General features: G+C 45.2%; 1 pseudogene; it reads right to left on the reverse strand.

Annotated features, from left to right (window-relative positions):
• Nucleotides 1-9,101: 9,101 nt before the first annotated feature.
• On the reverse strand, nucleotides 9,102-12,194 carry LOC102826840 (annotated as a pseudogene).
• Between the last annotated feature and the right edge of the window lie 1,413 nt (nucleotides 12,195-13,607).

Consider the following 13,607-nt stretch of genomic DNA (forward strand, 5'->3'; position numbering starts at 1 on the left):
AAATGCTTAACCTTCTGTAGTGCAAGTACTCCTTAATTTCTTAGAGACAAGACATCAATAAGGCAAATCACATGAAAGTGTGTACATTTACAATCAGTGTCACTGCCACAAAGGTGAGGTGTGCAGTTCTGTGAGAACCATGGGATCTCAGAAGGCTTCCTGGAAGAAGCAGTATTTAAATTAAATTCTATAGGACAAATTGGAATGTGCTGGCTGTGGGCTGGAAGGGAGGCAACACTGTCTAGCCTCTGGGGCTGGGTCAGTGGGCCCAACATCAGAAATACTAAATGGAAGTGCTGGTGAAATGGGAGAGGTCAGCAGGGCTCCCTGAGGGCTCTCAACTCATCCTAAGAAGAACAGGAAGCCACAGTGTTTACATGAAAATGGTGGTGGTGGCTGTGGGCCCCCACATCAGCTCTGACTCATAGTGACTCTGTATAGGGTTTCCGAGTTTGTATATCTTTATGGGAGCAGAAAGCCTCATATTTCTTCCGCGGAGCGACTGGTAGTATCGAACTACTGACCGACTCATAACCACTATGCTACCAGAGCTCCTTAACATCAAAATGGTGTTTTGAAAATCCCACTCTGGTGGAAACATGGACACCAGATTAGAGAAAGCCAGAGTGATGCAGGGAAACCCAAGAGGAGGATTTTACTTAACACTGCATGTTGTTGTTGTTATGTGCCGTGAAGTCGGTTCCAACTCATAGTGACCCTGTACAGGGTTTCTGAGGCTGTAAATCTTTATGGGAGCAGAAAGCCTCATCTTTCTCCCGCGGAATGGCTGGTAGTTTCGAACTGCTGACCTTGCGGTTCGCAACCCGATTCGTAACCACTACGCTAAAACTGCATAGCAATAATTTATTATTATCATTACATCTCAGTGTTGGGTGGGTGTTGACTGAGTTCAGCTAGGAGATTCTAATCCAAGGTTGCTCATGCAGTTGCAACTAGAAAGTGGCTGGGCCGGAGTCATTTTGATGACTTCCTCATTCACATGTCTGGTTCCTAAACTGGGAAGACTGTAGAGTAGAACTGAAGCTCCTAAGGCATTTCTCTCTGTGATGTCTGCATATAGTTTCTCCATCAGAGAAGACTTGGGGTATTTATATGTGCCAGTTATGAACTGTAGTATAGTGAATTACTATAATATGGCCCTTTAACCATGGTCTATGGTTACACTCTGGTAACGTAGTGATTACGAATCAGGCTGCTAATCTCATGATCAGTAGTTCGAAACTACCAGCTGTTCCATGGTAGAAAGATGAGGCTTTTTGCTCCTGTAAAGATTTTCAGCCTTGGAAACCCTTTACGGGGTCACTATGAGTCGGAACCAACTCCACGGCCCATCACAATAACCATGGTCCATGGGACTTCCACAAACTGAGGGAGGGACTATGCAAAATAAAGGTGCTTATGGCCCATCAAGGGGACTGGACAGCTTGCTAATAATTCAAATAAGGTGCATATAGCAGTAAGAGATCTCAAAAATCATCAAGAAAGAAGAGCCAGAAGTGAAATGCATCCTTTGGGCTCAGAGATGCCTGCGCAGAGCAGAATCTCCTCTTTTCAGGAGGCAAACAGCTGTGGCACCACAGACAGTGACAGAGAAAACTGGTGGTAGCAGAAGCAGCAGAATTAAGAGCATGAGACACAGCAGCCACAGAGCAAGAGGCTCAATGGCAGAGTAGGGTACCTCTCCCGTCACGTCATCAGGGGAGTTAGATTTGATGATCCACTGAACTAGAGCTGAGTGCCTTCAGACAGCCGTATATTGGCAGAGCAGGTGGTACTTGGCAGAGCTAAAAGCTCCGTAACACTTGCTTATGAAGCCAAGGAGCAGGGAATGCTTGTGATCATGGCTAAGAGAGGGTTGTCCTAACCGAAGAACTGTATCCTGAGCATTTCTGATCAAAAATTGTAACCTGTTGCTTCCCCCAATAGACTCCGTAACTATGAGTATTGTCTGTGAGTTCTATAAAAGGAAATCCTTGGCAACTTCAATCTTTTCTCCTTTTATTGTGATGTTGTTTACTGGTCCAGTTGTGGGGAATCTTTGTTTTCTGTATGTTAAGATGTAATCCACACTGACGGCTTTAGTTTTTGATCTTCATCAGTCCTTTTAACTTTCAGCCAGCAAGGTTATGTCATCTGCATATCATGGGTTGTTAATGAGTCTTCTGTCTATCCGGATGCCACGTTCTTCATATAATCCAGCTTCTTGTTTTATTTACTTGGCATCTAGGTTGAATAAGTATGGTGAAAAGATACAATCTGGACACACACCATTCTTAATTTTTAACCCACTTCCGTTCAAATAACTGCCTCTTGATCCGTGCACAGGTTCCACATGGACACAATTAAGTACTCCAGAATTCCCATTCTTCCCAATGTTATCCATACTTTGTCATGATCCACACAATTGAATAATGCCTTTGTGTAGTCAATGAAACACAGGTAAACATCTTTATGGTAGTCTCTGCTTTTGGCCAACATCCACCTGACAACAGCAATGACATTCTTCATTCTACATCCTCTTCTGAATTCAGTTAGAACTTCTGGCACTTCCCTGTCAGTGTATGGTGGCAGTTGTTTGTGAATTGTCTTTAGCAAAAATTTTCTAGCATGTGATAGTAAAAATTATCTAGTTTGACAATTTCTGTATTTTGTTTGATTACCTTTCTTTGAAATGAAAGGCATGAAAATAAATGTTTTGGTAAGTTGGACAGGTATTGCCTTGACATAGACAAGTAAGAACTTCCAGCATTGTATCTGGTTTTGTTTTTTTAATGTTTAGTACAGCTTGAACGTCTTCCTTTAGTACCATCTTTTTTTTTTTTTTTCTCATCATATGCTACCTCCTGAATTGGCTTAGTGTCAACATATTCTCCATGGTACAATAACTCTGTATTTCTTCTATCTTCTTTTGATGCTCCCTGAATCATTCAGTTTTGCCCATAGAATCATCAACGTTGCGATTTGAGTGTTGAATTTTCACTTCAGATCTTTCAGCTTGGAGAAATGTTCATCGTGTTTTTCCCTTCTGGTTTTCTTAACTCCCAGTCTTTGCACATTTCATCATATTACCTTACCTTATCTTCTTGAGCCACCCTTTGAAATCTTCTGTTCAGCTCTTGTATTTAATCATTTCTGTTTGCTTTAGCTACTCTGCACTTAAGAGCAGGTTTCAGAGTATCTTCTGACATCCATTTTAGTCTTCCTTCACTTATTTTAACACTATTTCACTTTTTTCATGTGTACTGTCCTTGATGTCTTCCCACAACTCTGGATTTTGGTCATAGTGTTCAGTGTATCAAATCTATTCTTGAGATGGTCTCTAAATTCAGGTCAAACTTTGGCCCTCATGGACTTGCTTTGAATTTCTTCAACTTCCACTTGAATTTGCACACAAGCAATTGATGGTTTGTTCCTCCATTGGCCCCTGGTTTTGTCTTGACTGAGCTTCTCCATTGTCTCTTCCCAAAGATAGAGTCAATTTGCTATCTGTGTAATCCATCTTATGAGGTCCATGTGTATCATCAATTACGTTTGTTGAAAAAATATTTTCAGTGAATAAGTCATTTGTCTTGTAGAATTCTATTGTATGATCTCCAGTACTATGTCTGCCACCAAGGCTATGCTTTGCAACTACTGATGGTGACTAACAACAGCATAGCAATAATAATAATAAAAGGCATGCCCAGAGCTTTGACCTCTCTCAGACTCTGCCCTGCTCTGGCAAGTGTCACAAAAATCTTTTAGATCTGCTGATAAATGCCCAAAGGCACTCCACTTCACCAACAAGCCTTGACCCAAAGGTGTTCAATTCTAGCTCCATGGGTTGGCAAATCTAGCCCTTCCCCATAGCCCCGGATTAAGTACCCAGAGGCAACCCATTCTGCCTGCAAGTCTCCTGCCCAAAGTTCTCACTTCGTGGTCCAAGAACCCCATTGCTCTGCTTTATACTCCTGGCTGTGCTGCCTCTGTTTCTCTGCCATTGCTTCTTGACATCTCTTGCTATCTCTGATGTCACAGCTCTCTGTCTACTGAATCAAGGAGGTTCAGAGCAGGGATCTTGAGGCCAATGGACATGCTCCACTCCTGGCTCTTGTTGCTTGATGGTAGTGAGATCCCCTTTCTGCCTCTGGGATGACTAAGTTTAAATCTAGTAGGTAGGCAAAACTGACCAGTTCTCACGTTCTGGTTCTGTACACTATATTTGCATGGTCTTGCTCCCACAAGGGTGTCATGTACCTTATTTATATTATTAGCGAGCTAGCTAATTTCTTTGTTATTGTTGTTGTTAAGTGCTGTCAAGTCAGTTCCGACTCATAGCTATCCTGTATAGGGTTTCTGAGGAGCAGCTGGTGAACTTGAACTTGAACTAACCGCGCTTATAGTTCAAATGACTTTGCAGTCCCGCACCTTAATCCACATCGCCATACCAGGACTCCTGCCACTTCCCTTTATTGTTGTTGTGTTGTGAAGTGTCGTTGAGTCGATTCTGACCCATAGCGACCCCGTATAGGGTTTCCAAGGAGCAGCTGGTGAGCTTGAACCACCAAACTTGCAGTTCAAATGACTTTGCTGTCTGACGCATTAGCCCACAGCGCCACACCAGGACCCTTGTTGTTGTTGTTGTTGTTGTTAAGTGCTGTCGAGTCAATTCTGACCCATAGCGACCCTGTATAGGGTTTCAGAGAAGCTGGTGAGCTTAGTGGGCCACAAATACGTCACATTTGCATAGTCCTACCCAACCATTTGCAGGGTGTGGTGAGAAGAACAACGCAAGGAACTGATTGCACTGAAGTATCATGTATCTTGTGCTTGGGTTGGTTAAGCATTTGGATATGTGGATTTATAGTTTTCATCAAGTTTGGCAATTTTTTAACCATTATTTCTTCAAATATTGCTTTCTGTTCTCCCTTCCTACTCCTCTATTTCAAGGGCTCTAGTTCTGGTGTGGCGCTGTGGGTTAATGTGCCAGACTACAAAGGCATTTGAACTGCAAGGTTAGCGGTTCAAGCTCACCAGCCACTCCTAGGAAACCCTGTACAGGGTCGGAACCAGCTCAATGGCACTTGGCAATAACAACAGTCCTGGTGTGGTGCTGTGGGTTGATACACTGTACTGAAAAGTGTCTCTGAACCACAAGGTCAGAGGTTCAAGCTCACCAGCCGCTCCTCAGAAACCCTATACAGGGTCGTTATGAATTGGTACCAAGTCGATGGCACTTAACAACAACAAGAACAATTACATATGGTGTGGTGCTGTAGGATCAGCACTGGAATCCACAAGGTCGGCAGCTCAAACCTACTCCCTGGAAACCCGATATGGGATCGCTATGAGTCGGAACTGCGTCAACAGCACAAAACAACAGCAACAGTTACACGTGAGTCCTGGTGCGGTGCTATAAGATAAGCACTGGACGGCTAACCACATGGTCAGGAGTTCAAAACCACAAGCCACCTCTCAGGAAGCCTTTACGGGGTCACTATGAGTCATAACTGACTCAATGGCATTTAACAATAGCAGCAACCACAATTGCACAAATGCACTGATGACTTTTTCACCATTTAAAAAAAAAATCTTTTTGTCTTTGTGTGAAAATGATGTGCTGATGTTATATCTCTTCTAACTTCAGGAAAGGGGAGGAGAATCACCACCAGCATCAGCCCAAAGTGGATTCTTACGAGGTGGAGGTCAGACATACTTCCACTCTGCAACCTTTTTACCAGTTCCAACAGCAGCCATCCCTCCCATGGCACTCTCTACTTCTCTGTTGTAGAAGGTGCAATAATTTATTACAGTGGACACACAAAACTTGCAGACCATACACACGATGAGGGGGATTCTTAGGGAAGTCACAGGTTCCAGTTCAGGATAAGGATCAGCTTGGGAGGAACAGGAACACCTCGGGATATAGTTCTTCAATCTGGACAGCTTCTTCTCTACCCTGTCCACAAGCAGGCCTCTTTCTCAGCTTGGCTCTCAGTTTTCCGCCTGGCCTCTGCCCTGCTTGGGAACTTGTCATAAAACTCTTTAGCTCTACTGATAAGTTCCTAGGGACACCCCATCCCATCAGGAGGTTTCTGGTCCAAATGCACTCAGCTCTCTTACTCTCTGGTTTAGGAAGTCCAGTGTAGCTGCCTCTCTCCCTGGGTCAAGAAGCCCACCATGCCATCTTGTGTGGGCCTCCTGACACCTGCTGTTTCATGCCACTGCCACCTATGGTGCTATCTCTCTCCTTCCTGGGTCTAGGAGATTTTCAGAGCAGAGACTGTGGATCCAAAGGACACGTTCTGCTTCTGGCTTTTCTTCTTGATAGTACTGAGGTCTCCCTCTCAGTCTCTGGAATTGGCTTCCTTTAAGCCGACTCGACATTACTTAACAACAACAACAAAAAAGCCAGGGGTGGGGAACTTTTTAACCTTTTTTTTCTGCCAAAATTTAGAACATCATTCACAGGCCATAACAAAACGATCATCTGGGAAATTAGCCTACTGTATTTGGTCAAATGTTTAATGAACTCACCCCCAACGTGATGGTTGCTTTGGCAAAACCAGATCAAGTGATTTCATGGGCCGCATACAGCAAAGCCAATGAATTCCTTACAAGAGTTCCATGCACTGTATTTGTACGGCCCCATTCTGCAAGGGTTCCATGAACCTAACTGAATTATCCAGTCCCTTTGGTGGGCCACAAGCACCTCATTTGTATCCCACTCAAAAATTGTGTGAAACTTAAAAGAGTCATGGCCAAAAAGGCCAGAAAATAGTAATTCACCACAGCACGCTGTATGTTTTAGACGGTTCCTATTGTTGTTTCCAAGCTCACTAGTCTTTTCTTCTGCAATGTTGACTCTTCTGTTAACCTCATTCATGTATTTTTCTTCTTGGACGTTATAGTTTGCATTTCTAGAAATATGATTTGTGTTTTTCTTATATCTTCCTTGGTTGCTGTTGTTTAAGCGTCATAGAGTCAGTTCCGACTCCTAGCCCCAAATGTTACAAACTAAGAGACACACAGATGTAGTTATGGTCATCAGATGCAAATGCCTCACACTCACTGGAAGCAAAACTAGAGATGTGCAAGCACTCTGACAACAAAGCCATGAGGACCAGCACTACTGCCGTGCTCCCCACCACGCTATTCTCACAGCTTCTTCCCCTACTATGTCCACAACATCATCGGTGGGCTCAACAAGAAAGGGAAGGGGCTGTGTACAACTTGGACCCAGTTGGGTCTTACCAAAGAGACTCCCTCAAGGCTGAGGACTCAGCCAGTGCTATGTTGCAGCCGCTGCTTGACAACTAGGGTGGATTTAAGAACATGCAAAGTGTGGAGCACGTCCCACTGTCTCTGTACAAGGCCCTGTACCTGCTGCAGGATATGTACACCAGGGACCCACTTCGAATGTGTATCATCACCCAGGAGGGTATCTGAGAGGAGAGAATGCCTTTGCAGAGGAACTGAGTTGGTGATCACTGATCACCATTGAGCCAGGCTGATTGTACCTCGAGCTGTGTCTGCAGCTGCAGGTGACCTGCTTCATTCAAGTATCTGGGGCTGATCTGCTTCATTAATGGGCTTGTGGCCAACCCGGGATAAGATTTCCAAGGGGCAGCTGGTGAGTTTGAAGCACTGGCCCTATGGTTAGCAATCTAGTGTTTATCCTACAACACCACACCAGGACTCCATATTTTTTCATATCTCTGCTTAATTTTTGAACAAATGGAATATAGTTATAATAGCTGGGTATCCTTGTCTGTTAATTCTGATGTCTGTCAGTTCTGAGTTGGATTAAATTGATTATTTTTTTTAATTATGGATCACATTTGTCTGCTACTGTGCATGCCCGGTAGGGGGAAATGGTGATTCACGCAGGATACCTGGGTTTGCAGCCAACACACCTCTTCTGTCAATGGAGACTTGTGTGTTGCTATGATACTGAACAGGCTTCATTCAATTTCAGACTAAGACAAAGTAGGAATAAAAGGCCTGACAATCTATTTCCGGAAGCCAGCCAGTGAAAACTAGATGAATCACAAGGGACCAGTCCCCAACTGACCAGGCAGCATTTTGTTCCATTTTGTATGAGGTCACCGTAAATTGGCCGACAACTCAAAAGCAGCACACAATGTGCATGACTAGTAATCCTTGACTGGACACCACACTTTGTTAATTTTATGCCTAAAAATATTATTGAGCCTGTTCTGTGATGCAGCTATGTTGCTTGTAGATCAGTGTGGTCCCGCTGGGTCTTGCTTTTATGATACATTAGGCAGGACTGGAGTAGTGCTCTGTGGGCTTGATTAATCCTCATCACAGAAGCAAAACCTTCATGAATTCTCCACACAAATTATGGTCTGGCTGGGGGAAATAGGCAATGTTCTTAGCCCTATGTAATCTCTTGATACGTCCCCCTCTGTTCTTTTTGGTGTTCTTTCTTTATTAGCATGCAATGTTCAGTACTCTGTTGAATATGTAAGAAGGTACTCTCTGGAGAGCTCCGAATTCTTGGTCTAGTTCTCTTCTCCCCAGTACTCTGTCCTGTGAACTCTAGCATCTTTGGTCTCTCTACACTCATTGTTCCTACTCTACGTCTCACAGAGTATTCTAGCTCTGCCTCAGTCCTCCCTCTTCATCCTGTTCATGGAAGCTATTTCAAAGCATTAAGCGGACACAGAGTTTATCTTTTCTTTTCTTTTTTTTTTTAGTCCATTTCAATTTTATCACATTAACTTAAAAGATGAACAAATTATATAATTCAAATGCTATTAAATTGATTTCAAACATAGGTTTCCACCAATCATAAACAGATATAGGATTTCAAGTAATGTATGGTGCCATCCATTGTCCATTTAAAAACATGCTTCTTTGATCCACAAAAAGCACTGAGAGGTAATTATTTTCTTTTATACTGCATAAGCTAACTGCAAATGTTGATGTTAATTTCTTTTATTTCATTGTCAATTTGGATGGTGACGCTGGGAGTCACAAGGTTCATAGTTAAAAATGTGAACAAAAAGTGTCTTTTCTTTCTCTCAGATAGAAAACGGAGGCCTTCATTCATGTGTCCTGACTCTCATAGCAGGTTACTTCTTCCCTTTTCCTTTTGTTTCCTCTCCTTGTTGAAGACTTTGCCCACCACCACCTGCTTTTTGTGTCCTTGTTTTTAGTTTAGGTATCATTTCCACTGCATACATTACTGACTCACATGATGGAAACTGTACAAGACAGAGGCTACCATCTTCCTGTTTGAGTTGGACCTAGACTCTGTCGCTGTACTGAACATCACGATTCCATTCTTCAGAGTACATTTTCTTTTTCTCAAGAAATGCTTTCAGTCTAAATGCTAAGCATACATCTTGAATCTTTGCAGCTGTGGGTTTTTCAACAGCCTTATTTATGGGATGCATCTCCCCTTCACAATGGTCTTCTTGTTATTTAAATAAGCAGGGTAGATACAAATGAACCTGTCCTGGTCAGCAGGGGACAGCGCAGGGCACAAGCCATTTCCACTAGGGACCGCACAATGCCAACCTGGAGCTTGTGAAGAGAAAACTGACAGTAACTCAGTGCTGAGAGGTGGCCGAGGGCCCTCAGTTATTTTCTTTCTCTGGGATCACTGTCCTTCATTGTCAAATATCCTTGAAACACCATTGTGTTATATATTCTATCTGGGTTTTTTGCTTGTCTCATGAAGGAGAGTAAATGGTCCCTTTTACTTTATCTGGTTCAGAAGCAGTTCCTCTTCTAAGCAGTGGTCTCTAAGTTATGTGTTCTCTGCCTACCTGTTCCTTCAGCCTCTCTGGTCACCTTATATGGTGGGTCTCCCGAGGGGGGGATTGTGCCAGGATTTCTGCAACACTTCACACCCACCTCATTTTCATCTCAATGTTGACCTCTACCTTCAAGCCAGACTAGAACTCCAAGCTCCAGGTGCATTAAATGCAACCAGGTGCATTAAATGCAACCGATCCAAACACTGTATTATTATCATCTTCCTAGACCTGCTGACTCTCCAGAACATCTCTGTTAATTACATTTCCATCTATCAGGCCAGAGATCTAAGAGTTGGCCTTGCACTTCCTTTTCCGTTATTTCCAAGTTTGGCCATCACTGAGGGCTGTCAGTTCTACCTCGTGAACGTCTCTGATCACCATCTCCCGGGCACACCGAGCCATCTTTGCTCTCACCGCACCGGTGATACCAACACACTGGCGCTAGGAGAAGTGGTCAGAGGCGTGAAGAATGTTTATGCTTGGACACTCCGCACACCCAGGTATGTTGTAGCACAGTTCGAGGAGCCCTTCTATTGGCCGATATTCTGTGATGTCACTAGGACGCGCCTGCTTCTAAAGACGTCTTATTGGTTGTTGGTGTCACGCAGGCTGCATCAGCAGTACGCAGGGCCAGCTGGAGTTGTGGCTCCGCTGGCGTTGTAGTTTCCTGGACTGTCTACGGTCATCGGGATCACGCTGCCAGTGCCCGGCGCCCGCTAACCTTTGCCCGGCTCCCGCCGGCCCCAGCTGCCTGCTCTAGCCCTAGCCTGTCAGCCCAGGGCGTCCGGCAGAATCGACCGCCGCTGCCTGGTAGGTCCGTCAAGTGTCCACAGAGCGGGGCTGCACGCCTTAGCCTCCTTCCCGGCCTCTGGCTGAGGACAGGACTGGACAGGGATTTTTGGTCGCTTCCGATCACACGGACCGGGGCTGGGTGGGCCCTTGTGAACGTCCAGAAAGTGCAGGGAGGGAACTGGGCAGACAGTGAAGCTGAGCGTCCCAGACTAGTGGATTATGTGAGGGGGAGACCCACGTATAAATCCAGGTCATTCAGGCTGGATTGAACTTGGACTATGTTGCAAAGCTATTACCGTAAAGGCTCCACAGCCGCTTTCTGACTGGTACCTCGGCCTTTGAGTTCACGTTTTTGGTCCTCGATGTCCGCTTCTGTCAAATGGGCGTGGAGTGGAGAGCCTCTACCTGAGGAGAGGTACGGGTGGAATGAAAGCCTGCATAGGCCTGTAACGTGGGGCCTAAGGCTGTCTTGGAGAGCAGCTTTATTCCTGTGGCAGCAGGCGGCTAGTTTCCCTGAGCCAGGCTGACAGTAGGTAGGGTGTGAGTGGGCTTCTGGGGAGTTCCTGTGGGAGAGCCCTACTTATCACCACAACCCTCAGAGCTAAAGATGGTGGGGGTGGGATGAAGCTGGATTTTCATGTTTGCACACCTCGTTGTTTTTTAACTTCAGCGCAGAGGCCTATCCATGGAAAATAGAGCCTGTGACAAACACTTTCCACAGTTCGGACATTCCTCTGACATAGTTAGCATTATTGTGCACCTCAGGCAATTAACTCAACAATCAAAAGTCTTCGTTTTCATAGAAGAGAAAGTACTCTTTTCCCATTCCCCCAGGTGGCTCCTTTTGTCATCGCCCTTCTCTGGCTTCCGGGGCTTTACCATCCAGTTTGGAGGAAAGTTCATTAGAAGAAAATAGTCCCTGGTATGGTGCTGCAGGTTAAAGCACTGGACTGCAAGGGCGGTTTGAACCCAAGGTTGGCAGTTCAAGGTCACCACAGGATCTCTATGAGTCAGACTCTAAGGCACTTAACAACAACAATGTCAAGAAACTTTTCAGGGGATAGATACGAGGACCTTTGACTTGTTGATGGGAGGCTTGTTATGGGACACAGAAGCCTCAATGCCCTCAGTGAGCAGGGCTCATTGGAATGCTGAGGCCAGGCAACTGGGGATTGGAGGAAGGGAGATGTGGTAACAATATGGAAAGTAGAGCTGGTGAGAGAGGGAAGCAGGGGAGGAGAAAGTCCTGAAGCCTGGAAATGGTTATCAAATAGAAAAGTATTCATTTTAATTTGCTGAGTGTTCTCTCACTGCTGGTGGTGAAAACTGAGATGCTTACTAGAAAGTGCTCTGTGATACCTTCCTGGAAGGGGTGCCCAGGGCTGCTGTTATTAGGTGCCGTCTAGTTAGCATAGTGATTACGAATCGGGCTGTGAACCGGGCTGTGAACCGAAAGGTAAGCAGTTCGAAACTACCAGCTGCCTGGTGGGAGAAAGATGAGGCTTTCTGCTTCCGTAAAGATTTACAGCCTCGGAAACCCAGTACAGGGTCCCTATGAGTCGGAACTGACTCCACGGCACATAACAACAACAACAGTTTGTTCCTACCCATGGCGAGCCTGTATAGGGCTTCCAAGGAGTGGCTGGTGAGCTTGATCTGCCGACCTTGCAGTCCAGAGCATTAACCTGCAGCACCACCAGTGCCAGACCTTACATATGCCATTGCTTCAGTGTCACCTGAACATTGATTGAGGTTGACAATCGCTAGGCTTTCTCAAGTAGTGACAAGTCAAACCCTGCTTGTCATCTGTTTACTTGTTCATTCAACAGAGTTCCTATAAACAGCCCATGCACCAGGCAGTGCTGGGCCCTGTGGACTGAGCAATGAGCTAGATAGACATGGCCCCTGACCTCAGGGAGCAGATAGCTGTGGTGTGCCTGCCAGACCTAGGCCTGCCTGTCTTTGTCTGCAGATTCTTCCCTGAGGCCGCCTGAATGTGGGGGTGTTGGTGTTAAGTTGCGGTCATCTGGTTTCTAGCTCATAGCAACCTTTCTGAGGAGCTATTGGTGGGTTTGAACTGCTGATCTTGCGATTGAAACCAAGTTTGTGTCCAGGGCTTTATCCTACTGCACCGTACCAGGAAAGGTGGTACTTCTAAAAGGTCTGGACCTTCTGGGAGGGGTTCTGGCTTTGCCATATGAACAGTGGGAAGCATTTTAAGCAACAGCTAATGGGATCAAGTTTGCGTTTAAAAAAAATTGCTGGTGGCAGCTGTGAAGCCAGTTTCATTCACCAGGAGCCCCATGGCATGCTGGGGACCCATTTTGGAATTCACGTTGTATTCACTACCTTGGTCCGGATTTCATTGAATTCCTAGCCCTACTCAGGTTAGCTAGCTCAGCTCAGCACTGCATCACTTTCTCAAAGAATGAGACATGAAGTAAGTCTCCACCCCTAGGCCCAAGTGATCTTCTTCAAGTCTCACTTATGCCAATTACCATTAACATCTGTGTCCTCTATGAGCAAGATGGTGGGGGCGAGTTTGTCTGATCTTCATTGCTTCACCAGTGATTATAGTGGTGCCAAGCACATTGTAATATTTCAGAAAACATTGGTTCAAGTTATGCTAGAATCTCTAGGACCTAGCTTAGTGCCTGGTATGAAGTAGTTGCTCCTCTATAAATGTTTCATCAACTCATTAATTGTTGTTGTTAGTTCCATCAAGTCAGTTCTGACTCATAGCAACCCTGTATAGGGTTCCAAGGAGCAATTGGTGAGCTTGACCCACCAACCTTGTGGTTCAAAGCAACTTTGCAGTCCAGCGCATTAGCCCACAGCGCCACACCAGACTCCCCTCATTAAGTGTAGCAGGGCAAAATGTAAATCTAGGCCACTTCCCTTGTGGTGTGCCAGGAATGGGTGATGGGGCAAAGGGATTTGGGCTGCAGTTTGAGCAGCTTCGGGGACTCTCATGATTCCTCTGGGCTTCATCTCTCTCTGGGACCTGCTTTTTCTCCACAGGCC

The sequence above is a fragment of the Chrysochloris asiatica genome, unplaced genomic scaffold (genome assembly GCF_000296735.1).
Source record: "Chrysochloris asiatica unplaced genomic scaffold, ChrAsi1.0 scaffold00245, whole genome shotgun sequence".
Lineage (NCBI taxonomy): Eukaryota > Metazoa > Chordata > Mammalia > Afrosoricida > Chrysochloridae > Chrysochloris > Chrysochloris asiatica.